This window comes from Phaethon aethereus (genome assembly GCF_964289735.1).
Source record: "Phaethon aethereus genome assembly, chromosome: 2".
In the NCBI taxonomy this organism is placed as follows: domain Eukaryota; kingdom Metazoa; phylum Chordata; class Aves; order Phaethontiformes; family Phaethontidae; genus Phaethon; species Phaethon aethereus.
In genome coordinates, this window is record NC_138582.1 from 72,601,921 (window position 1) to 72,614,449 (window position 12,529).

The window sequence follows — 12,529 nt, forward strand, 5'->3', positions numbered from 1 at the left end:
CATTCTGTGTGAAAATAGAGTTGATAGGAAGAGAAAAGGCATAGAGTATTGCATGCCTTACACAAAATCACAAAGTTGTTATAGACGATTTTGTGCATGACATTTTAAATTTGTGTAAGGAAAGACACAACAACTTTTTGACTAAATGGGCCACTTTTTGGAAAATTGTGTGGTGTGCCCAGAATTGTACAGTATGTGAGGTGGAATATCAACACTGCTAACTCAATGTGATGTCTAATCCCTCCTGTGGGAAGTGAAATTGTGACAGATGGCTGCTGTACTCATTACCCCTTTATTCACAATGAGTAATGATTTACCATTAAATCTCACTAAAAAGAACGTATCTATTCATGTAACAAGGTTTATTCAGTGTAACCAAAGAATCTGGTCTTTATTTTGTCAAGAGTCTTATATTTCAAATCCATAAAGTTGAGCTAATAGTATTCATTTACGTATACATCCAAGGCTGCAGACAACTTGAATCCAATACATTTTTACCTACGGTAAATATCATTGACTGTCTTTTATATAGAAAGAAAGAACTTATTAGGTATGGTATTAGGCAATGAGCATCTCTCTTCCAGGCCTGGGTCTAATGTTAATTTGCTACAAAATAAGATGGACGTCTCTAAACTCGACCTCAGTAAAAGAAAAAGGTGAACTTCTATCTTATAACTAAAAATGCCTGGGAAATTCTAGTTCAAAATACTATTTATGACACAGGTGGGAAAAGCAACCTTAGTTCCCTACTTAATCTAATAGACCATGGGGTGTCATGGCTTGTTTGGTCTTATTGAATTGAAATGTTAATGAAGGAACACGCATTCTGATTTTTTCTGTTGAGAAAAACTTGTAGTTTCTAAGAAAATAAAGCATATTTTGTACTTTCCATTGTACTTGAGAATTGGCAAAACTAATCCACACATAATGCATACTGTGTCACCACAATATTGAATACTTCTATTAATTACTTTATCAATTGAAATGTAGTGGAAAAGAAATTACTTTTGCTAGAGGGTTAAATTTTGATTTACAAGAAATACCTACTTATGATTTTACATCTTGCTATAAATATTTCAGTGTTTATTCTAAGTGAGCAAATATAACCTTTTTCTAAACATACAGCGTTTGTTGCTACATTGTAAGGACTGTTAATCACTTGGAACTGGGCTTGGTTAAACAATTGCTGTTTAAAACAGTTTGAGTTGAACAACCAATTTTCTTGCAAAGAAACAAACTGGAAGCAGACACATCAAATTTTAAATGACTTATTTATTCAGAAACTTTAGCACCTGGTGACTGGAGAAAGAACTAGAGGAGAGCTGTTCTCTGACCAGAAAAAAAAGAAAACTTACTGCTACGTTTCACAGGACTAGTAATTTGGTGTCATGCTCCTATTTTCCTCATACTCTATCTCCTGTTACGTGCTATGGCAGATACAGAACTGCCTATTATTTACCTCCCACATGAAACAGATACCACTGTAGAGCACAGGGCACATACGTTTTGCAAGAAAACCTCATCTATGAAGAAAATGAAAAGGCAGGAAATACTCAATGTATCATGCCCATCAAGCAATACCTCAGAAGTTAATTTTCATGGAATTTTCCAGTTTCAGTGAAGAAAAAAGAAAAAAGAGGGAAAAGGTAAAGAAGAGAGAAAGGAACGAAAAGAGAAAAGGGAGAGAAGAGAAGAGAAGAGAAGAGAAGAGAAGAGAAGAGAAGAGAAGAGAAGAGAAGAGAAGAGAAGAGAAGAGAAGAGAAGAGAAGAGAAAAGAGAGAAACTTTTCCTGCCTTACTTCTCCACAGAATATTACTTAGTGTTAGGATTATTAGTAAGCACCTTATTCTGTTTTTGATGAGATCCTTTCATTTGAAATTTAGTATCTACTTTGCAAACAAATTGATAAATCACAAAAATTAAAGAAACAACTCCCCTCCTCCTGCAAACTTGGTATTTAAAGAGTATATCTCAGTCCATTTATTTAGGTGCACAGGAAAATTAGTATTTTACAACCAGCTTTTTGTTCTGAAAGGAAAAGGCTGTGTATTTTTAATTTCAGAAACCAGATCAATATTCAATGTGTACAAAGGAGTGTATCTTCCAATTTTCTATTCAAAGATGATATATTCTGGCTTGATTCACGAGGGCCCTTGGATGTTGTGTGCTGCAGCATTTAGCTTCCAGGCAGTTTTGACTAGTGGAGCTCATAGCTGTGAATTAGGCAGAAGCAGGTTCTTTGTAGAAAACACGGTGAGACTGAAGCGCCTGGGAACGGGATTTGCAGAAACCAGCTTGCCAAACAAGAAGCTGGAGATGCTGAGGAAGGCTGTGGGTTAAGTCCTATTCCTTGCAGGATTCTTGATGTTTATCTCCATTTGGTGTTCATAACCATGGCCTTTCTCCTGGAATTAGGCATGTGAGGCTTTCTTCCAAGCACTGAGGATAATACAGTCCCTTCTTTCCCAACAAACCAAGACATGGCAGAGTGAATACTGCAGAATCTCCTTGTCTTCTGCTCCCTTTCCTCTCCCTCTGTCCCTCTATTTCTGTTTAACCCAGTATTCCTGTGGTTAGATCATCTTCCATGATCAGCGTAAGCCAAGCCTCTGTGCACAGGGATATACCTGAGTCCAGATTTCTTGATTTATATGGTTCAGGCTAGCACATGGTATGAGCAGAGAATGTCTCACTTATAAATCTTGGGGGGACCCTGAGCTACACACTAAGTAATCTGGCAGTCCCGTGGCTTGGTTAGCTGTGCACATCACTCATGAAATTTATGGCCATAACAGAATCTGCTATTCAGCCTGAGTAGGTAACATGATTTAACCCACCTGTTTTTCACTGGGAACCAAGTTAATTGCAATTATCTTTCTTCTACCTAAAGCAAAGAGTAGACATGTATGGTTACAGAAATTTGGCTAATGTGACAACTTGATCCTGTGTTAAAGCAGTAAGTCCCCAGTCACTTGTTAGTGAAAGTAGTGGTTTTTCTTGTTTTCATGTTGTGGATTGGAGGAGGGTCGTTGGCTCTCGACATTCAATGGTCAAACACAATCAATAAAATCATGACTCTTTCTTATATATATCTCGTACAAAACCAAGTAATGCTTTCATGAATTTGAGGTGTTTTGGTAGAAAGTTCAGCATTAACACTACTGAGGCAACCGTGTTTGCATCCTCTGTTGAAATAGATGCTTCTACTTTTAGTTCTTAATATAAAGAGAACACTTGCATCTTTCAATTACTTCTGAACAATTTGTCACTGAAAGAAATAAGCATTTCTCTTGTAGCTATTCTCCTTTTCAAGTTTTGATTTTCCTGCAGCTTTGTTATGTAATGATAGTTATTTTTAATTACGATTTATTGATCAACACTTATGTCCAGCAACTCCTTGGTTACCTTAAAACATTCCTAGGTGTTCGACTGGAGTTGGCAGGACTGCTTGCAGTGAGTAGAATTGTCTGCAAAACTGGTAGCCTAGGTGGGACTTGCAAATGCTTATCATCTTTCTACTTTGATCTTATTTTTTTCCTCTTATAATTTATCTAATAATCTGCATGACAAATTGGTCCAATTTCACCAGTTATGTGCAAACCAGTCATTGCATCAGAATTGCTATGATTATTCATAAATAAAGAGCTGAAGAACTTGGCCCAACATATATAATTTTTACAGTAGCAGCAAGCAAGCTTCTAAAGGATAAGTTTGAGTATCACATTACTTGGCAAGTTGTGTAAATCAAGATTTGGGACCAAAGCATTAAGCTGCTGCTTTTGAAACCATTAGTCCAACTAAAAGCCTTCCAGTCCCATTTAAAATGTAAAAGACATTTTATATTACTAGGATACAGAAAAATATGCAGAAAGGGCCCTATACACTCTAATACAATTAGGACTAGGATCTGTGAATGCTATTGCAATGGTAGTTCATTTTGTCTTTTGAAATACCCATTACTGCTGTTTTCCCTTACTCAAACATCCCAGTCATGGCTCAAAGCTGGGAAACTCTCTAACAGTAAATATTTTCACCAATGTTTTATTTTTACATTGGATTTTTCCATGTTTTGTAAGTAACCTGATTCTGCAAGCAGTGGTAGAGGCAATACTCTTCAGGCACACAAGTGCTGAACTCCTTTCCTGACAGCTGATATGTTGCCCCAATATGTATCCACATGTTAGTTTTGCTGACTTTTTTCTGATATTCTAAGGTCTTTGGATACTAAACTGTGTAACACTGCTTAACACAGCTATAAGCTGGCAGATTCATGATGCTAGTACTGAAAAGTTTAAATTGACTTTTGAACACTAACTATCTCTACTACCTTCCTCTTTCACTCATATTTTCAACTATGTCAGGATTCTTGGTATAGATCTCTCTCCTCTAACAACCCAGCAACTGACTCTGCAATGGTTTCATTTTTATCCAACAGCTGTCCAGTGTCAAACATACAAACTATCAAAGGAAAAGGTAGCAAATCCCAGGACTTCCTGCTTCCCTCCAGGCGCCCTAACTGCTAGGTCATGCAACGTTATCTTCTGGGGGGCAGGATGGCCTAGCACCAATGGGAGGGGATGGCCGTGATCCTGTGCTCTACAGACATCACATAGGATGAAGGTCTGAGCTAAAAGTAGCCATCTTTTCCCCCCTGGGACCATGCTTGCACTTGGGTGTTGACCTTCCATGTTTCCAGGACTACAGCAGGCTCCAACACTTCCATAGTCCCTGAGGCTGTCTCCTCATCAAGCTTGTGGCTGCAGAGCAGACCTTGGATTGCCACCAATCTGCTGGGGCTAGGCTCTGAAGACATGCCCTTCCTTCACCATGTGGCTTCCCTACTCAAGAAGGTCATTCAGATATCTCTTCAAGTTGTTTGCTTAAGTCCCCCTTTCTTCTGGCTTTCTCTTGAGCAACTTCAAACAGCCAAGGTGAAGAAGTAGCAAGGGCTTTCTGTCAAACCATGCAGTATCAGCCTCTTTCTTGCAGAACAGCTCAATGATTAGTGAGGAAAGAAGTTCCTTCTCCTGCTTGAGACCTTCCAGTTCCACATCTCCTGCCTCTGAGACAAGCACTGCACCCACAGGGCTCTGTGCTATGTGACAGGGAGAACACACCTGTTTGAGTCAAGAGAGAGAGGAGGGAAATAGGCTGTGATGTTGTAGCCCACTGGTTGTGTGGTCACATGTGAGGAAGAAGAGAGAACTCCCAGCTCCTGCTTCAGATTATACATGTCTTTTATGCAATGGACTTGTAAGTTAGAAAGTGAATTCAGTTATTGTGGCACAAACTGGGCCCCAGGACTCACTCTTTCTACATTAATGCCACAAATGCTCCTCTGCAGTCATGTCTCTCCTTCTGGATCAGTTAACTCCTAAACAAAGTTATAGAATTACAAACTTATAGAACATCCCAGGTTGGATGGGACCTCAAAAGATCTTCTGGTCCAGCCTTTCATGAGAAAGAAAGCCTAGATGAGATTATCTAGCACCCTGCTCAATCACATCTTGAAAGATTCCAGCCATGGGAACCCTACCAAGTCCCTCTACTCAAGTCTGCTCTTCAATAGGAACCAGTTAACAATACAGACCTGATAAGAAGAGAGGGAGAGTAAAATTAATGCAGGAAGAACAGGATGAGTGAGGTGCTCCCTGAGCTTCTGGATGAAAGGGAAGACAGCTCTATCTCCCCTTCCAGTCATGCTCTCAAAGAACAGAGTTACCCGACATGAAAGACTATATCTGCTTTACTTGCATGTTCTCCATTTTTTAATTTTGTGTATTTATAAAAGCAGAGCTCCAGCGGATAGAAGGGAGTTTGCTCTTGCCCTAGAGCACTTTCCAGGGGGAGAAGCTTTCATGTGGTGGGATGTGGCAGGGAGAGGAAGAGGGGAACTGACATAGGAGCTGGAGGCTGCCAGTGCAGCAGGGGCTGAGAGGCTGCTGAAGGAAGCAGGATGCAGGTCAGCATGTCCCAGGGGCAACACGATCTTTCTAGGGACTAGAAAAGCATGCTTCAAATTTGCTGCAATTCAGAAAGCTACTGAGTTGACTGAAACAAAGACTGGAAGCAGAGACTCCTGCTGCAAGGACACAGTGGGAAGGGCTTTCTCATCCTTGTATTTCTGCTCTGCTGTGACACAAAAATAGAGGGGAGCTCCCCAGACTGTTGGTGTCTAAATTTCATTTCCTTCCTTGTTTAACAACTCCATAATACCTTGAATAATTGAGGGTTTTTTAACATTTCTTGGCAATATTCTAATTATTTCACTATTACATAAACCTTTGTTGAGTACCTGAGTACTTAGACTGTAACAGGAATAGGATTTGGGATGATTAGACACTGCATTGGGAAGAAGCATTAAAACCATCTCCACTTTTTTTGATGTCAGAAGCACAATCTATTAATTTTCTGCTGTGTTTCTTTTCCCACTTCTATGCCTGTGAGTTAGATGATGGATTTATGAATCTTAAAAACAGGTTAAAAACCAGCTTATATTAAAGTAAAGCATACACTATTTCTGAGATTTTGTTTGGTTTCAGATATCTTTGGTAGAAAGATATTTTATCTTCAGCAGCTCATATGCATTTATTGGCCCACTCTCTCAAGTCCATTTCTGACTGATGCAACTACAAATTTCCAAGAGCAGGATAACCGTCAATCGATTCTGACAGTTCATTTCCTGATTCAATCCTGACTGCAATCATACTGATTTGATGCATCACTTCTTGGCAGGAACATGATTCAGTATTCAATCGTAATGCAATGTTTTGATGAAAAGTTCTCCATATAGTAAAATATAATTGTAGTATAATGTATTTAACTGCCCATTGCTGTTGCAAGCATATGTTGTCTTAGGATTTCTCCTAGGAAAACTACTTAGTCAGACATACTGAATGATAATAACTGCTGCTAAATCAGGAGAGTTAACATCATTGTCACTTAATGTGGATTAATTTAACCAGTGCTAATGCATGTAAAAATAATTAACCAGAGGTTCATTATGTATAAACTGTATGCTTTAGCCTTTACAACAGAAGCAGCTAAGTAAAGATAAATCCAGTAAAGTTCACTCATTGTTCAATAGACCTTAGTGAAGAGTAAAGGATTTCTGAGGGTCATTATTCAAGGATAGCTCAATTATATGAGTATCAGTCAAAAATTTTTGTTCATCTTTGAAATGGCAACGTTCATGAGGGTTTGTAGCATTCTTTAGTTGCATAGACAAATTCCTCACCTTATAATTTCAGTACCCATGAATATTTATTTGCAAGCCACCTAATGAGAAACTGGAGTAAAAAAATAGTGCTCTGGGATTTTGGTTACAAAGATACTGAGTACCTGTGAGTGTGAAAGTGGCAAGTATTATTTACACGATTACATTCTGTTTCTCTGATATAGTCTGTACAGTAACAGTGTACTCACCCGTGCAGTGTCAAAGTTTATACAGTCCATGCTGAACATTTTAATATTTTCTGATTTTGAAGTTCTTAATTTGTGGTAACTCTATTTTTCAGCATACAAATAGAAAACAGACTAGACACGTGGGCAAAGCTAGCTTATGTCTCATCAATACTGGTATTGCATGTAGAAATCTTTGCAGACTAATCTCCTTTTTGGCAGTTTATGGGACTACATCTTCATCTGGAGCATACTACCCACTTTCCATCAGTGTAAGATCAAGCCTTATGTATTCTATTTAGGAAAAAAATTATGAAGTGGATTATCTTAATAAATGTTGAAGAGACTAGAGAAAGATGTATCCCAGGTTGAAAAGGCAAAGCTAATGAGGTTTGACAGCATAACTTTCCTGGAATATGCCTAGGGTATCCCCTCAAGAAGTAGATGATTTCAAAATCAACATCCTTGAGTGAGCTTTTGCATAAGCTTTACCTTTCTCCTCCTAAGTGTTACAGGGGGAAAAAAGTTAAGTGTCTGTAAAAGCAAATAAAGAGAAATTTTAAGGGCAGATTAAGAGATCCAACAGCACGTTCCCAGAGGAAAAGTGAAAGAAGAGCACAAATGAATCTTTCTGTAGGCAAATGGAAATGAAATTTTGTCTGGTTTAACTAGCAGTGGGTATAGCTGGTACTTATAAGAGTAGCATGGTGCCAGCTTGTCTATAGCTATCAGTACATATATATTGCCGTTAGCATGAATGTGACAGCCAGGGAGTACCCTATGGTAGAAAGAAACCTAAGCCAGCTTCAAACTAGTTACCCTGGTACCAGTGGCCATCTATCATGGTAGAACAGACATCAACAGGGTCTGCAAAACCAACATAATAGGAAGTGAAAATTACCCTGAAATCAGAAATAACCATCCAAATTGAAGTTTAATAGAAAATTAAAAGGAAACAGTTTCTGCTCTTCAGGAGAACTGAGCAATTGAAGGTAGCTCTTGGTCTCCAGCTTCTACGGACCCTAATATCTGATAAATGGCTTGGTCCTGGCTGCGAGCCATCAGCAGATCGATGTTGCTGAAAAGTCCTACATGAGAAATATCATAGAATCATAGAATCTTTGGGTTGAAAGGGACCTTTTAAGGTCATCTAGTCCAACCCCCCTGCAGTGAGAAGGGACATCTTCAACTAGACCAGGCTGCTCAGACCCCCGTCCAGCCTGACCTTGATACGTGAAGATACTTGCAGAGATACTGGTCTGGCAAAAGTTAAACAGTTTTCACATCTACTTGCTGTGCTTTGTAGCGCTTCAGCACCAAAGTTAACCAGCCGTTTCCCGTCTCTCAATCATTTGCATCCATTGTAAGAAGTGAGTTAATATGCAGAATACTGTTAAAATAATTCATCAACCTGAAGCCAAAAGCTCAAGCGCAGCCTCAGAAATAATAAGATATACTTCAGTTTAATATAAATTACACTTAGCTGCATTGAAAACTTCATAATCATCTAATTTAAAGCACAGCACCACAGGGGGAAAATCTTTCTAGACAGCTATTTAGACTGGTTTTCTCTGACATTAGCAGAGATGGAAACTGATGGAATGGATCTAAATGCCTCCCTCCAAGCCACTGACTCTAATGAAGATCCCAAATCCACTTCCAACTAAGCACCTTACAGTTATAATGTCAAATTACATTTCAGTCATTTTTTATAAAAGATTAGAAATTTAATTGAGGTATTTTATCACTACAATATAGTATCTTATCAAAAGGAGTTATTAAAACCATAGCACAATCCGCTCCAGCAGAAGGTTTTGAAAAATTAGAGACTTTGGAGCATCGGAAATCTGGAGGCCCTTTGAGAGCGAGCCCTCCCTCCAGCGCAGTGTTTGCGGCTCACCAGACCAGTCTGCAACTGCTACCTGAGAATTCTGCTGTAGCAGTAGGATTGGAAACATGGGGGTATTTTGCAAAAGGGAAGTTTAAATGCTTTCCAAACTGCTTTTGTTTATGAGATATGAATGCAAACCTTTGTCACCAGTTCCGTTTAAGAGCAACAGCAGCTTCCTAATATCTACACAGATTTTTAAAAAGGATTCAGCAGTAATTTTCAAGTTCTACACATGTCCATGCACCTTCCTGGCAATGTCTGTTCAGTTTTTAAATCCTGTCCCACCATTTATAAAAAGCTTTCTCCTCCTTTGCTTCAGGAAACAGTCACAAAAGTAGGAGTTAAAGCAAAATAGTGAATGGAAACTGTTTGCAGCAAGTCAATCAGAGACTCAAACTAAACCAAGCATCAAAATAAATCTGTTCCAGCCAGCTCCAGGACGGCACTTGGACTGAATTGCCAAGGTAGTCGCTTCCAGGGGTACCTGCTGTGTGCAGTGTTATCCCACCAGCAAAGACTGCAGTGCCACCAACCCCGCAGCCCCTTTACCAATGAGCTCTTAAAAAACCACCCACACCTGTAGTAATGACTGCAGTAAGACTAAAGCACAAACAGTATGCTGCTCCAAATATAATGGGTTTTCAGCAGGTTACATAGGCAAATCCTGTAGGGTCTGAGAAGACCCAATGCTACACCCCCATCCATTACTCTTGCTGAGGAATAACGGAGGCAGCCATTATTTGATGACAGGCAGTCACTCCCACCTGAAGAAAAAGAGAATGGCAAATGGAGAAACGGAGAGAGAAAGTTTTCCTGGCTGACCAACTTCCATACAGCTGCCCAAAACCAAACTGCACTGAAATGCTTCATGGTGTTAGGAGTTAGACACAAGTTTCCTTGCAAGTTGCAAGGCTGGATTTCAGGGCATGTGGGGTTTCTATTTTGTTGTGGGTTTCAGCTGTGTGGAACAATCTACAGTGAAATTATCAAGCACGTTGTGCAATGGAAAAGCCAGAACATACTAGTCAATCTATCTGCCACATCTTTAGTGCCTTACTATTACATGGTGGTTGTATATCCCAAGCACAACTTACAGGCATATGAAGGATAACTCAGATGTTTTGGCTCCAAATCTGTAAGACTGTCAGTAGCTGGGGTGGAACGGGCTATTACTTAGGCTGTGACACCGGTAGTATAGCAGAGTTTTGTGCTTTTGGATGTATGTATTGCAATGACAGGCGAGAAAGACTGATCTGGGTTTTTTCCTACTCCAGGCACATGTAGCTGGATAGATATGTAAACCTGCACACACCCATACATTTCCCACAAATATATATTGGCATAATTATGTTTAAGGATCTAAAAAAAATAAGAGCTCTATCAGTCACATACAATTTTATTCCATATGTTCCAAAAGAGTGAATGCTTTTCTGCGTGGGATAAATTATTTTTAACTCTTTTAACCCTGTCATTAGTGTTTCATTTGAAATGAAAAAAGCATATATTTATTAGGAACAGATGTCTGAAAAGTATTCAAATAAAGATTTGTATAAAAGCAGTTCTAGGAAATCTAAAACTAAAATTCTGTTTTGAATGATGGAATAACCTTATAAAAGCTATTATTTTTACAGTTCCTTTCCTGACATAGTTTTGTGAAGTTCTAGTGGGTGATTTAGATCGGGCTGTGGAAAATACTACAACAACTGACTGCATTAGAAAATCCACAGCCTACTTTTTCTTTACCTTCTAAGAATTAATATTCAAATATGAAACCGATTTTTTTGTCTTTACAAAGTTAAAGCATTAATTTCTACACATGGACAGAATTTTTAAGTTAAGAAGAAATCAAATGAGCTACATTTAACTCTAGTTTATGGAAATTTCAGAAAATGAAGGCTATGGAATCATCCCCCAGGAGCATGCTTTCACTACAGTAGCCACCTTTCCCACTGTAGCTGTCTTTTAAAAAAAATGTTAGTCTTTTGAGTTAGAATGCATTCCTATTTTCCACTGGCATCCGCCTAACAGGCAGAACCGTTCCTTCAGCAGTCCTGCAGTTTAAAACAGCTATGTATGCGCCTTGCCTGCTCCTCTTTCTGCATCAGTTTGGGAGCCGCGAAATGACCGTCCCCATTTCTCAAAGCAACAGCTCCACCAGTTGTTGGTCGGGGGCAGCGCATCCCGCCGGGCAAGACGGACAGACTGAAGCCGGGGAGTTTTACTAAAAGCCAGGGTCACGTTTCAGAGGCGATGTATATATGCGTTTCCCAGAGTTAGCTTTGCAATAAACAGAGAGCTGTAGAACTGCTGCTCCCAAAACGCTCTCGCTTGCAGGATAAAGTCTCATTTTTCACAGTGCCGCGGGAGGCGGGGTGCAAAGGCAGAGGAAGGGGAGCAGGGCACTGCCACTTGCCTGTGGCTAAGCAGCACACGCTGCAAGAAAGTCAGCAGCATCCTTGCTGGGACCCCCACCTCGGTGGCACACACGGGCACGCATCCAGCCCCACGCAGGGAGAGGGGTGCTGGCGTGGCCACGCCTCAGGTAGCAGCAGCGTGGGGTGTGTGTATGCCCGTGGCAACGGGAAGTTCCCGGTTTTGTGGCGCTTTGAAACGTCCGTATAGAACAAAACTGAAAGGCCAGCAGACATCTTGGGGTTTTTTTCTATAAGCCCATTCAGATTTCAACAAAATGTACAGATTGCAGAAACTGAAGAGTATGGAGGTTTAAGCAGAGATCAGAGCAAATACAGTGCTGTAGAAAACACTGTCTCAAAGGAAAAGTAAACTCGGGATAGCATCATATCACGTACAATGAGTCTGCCTGGGGTAGTAAATGCAACTGAAAAATGACCTACAAGCACTATATTATGCTTTGAGCCATTTTCCATAGTCTGGACGATATTATAATTACCAAACTACAGACTTCATAAATGAAACAATTGGTTTTGGTGCTTAAGGAGAAATTTCAGTTTCCCCAAGAATAAAGGACCCAAAGTTCACCTTCTGCCTTCCCACAATGTTTCTAGGCCACGTGCATCTGTATTTCAGGATCCTACTTTTAGAACCTCACATTTTCATCACAGAGCAGGAATTGATGCAGTGATCTCCTCAGGCAGCTCCAAAGCTAGGCACCATAACCTCAGTCACTCAGGAATCCAGTTCAGATATTTGAAGGACTGAAGAAACCGTGATGATTACCAAGCCTGACCCACACAACTGAAGCCACAGAATTTCCCT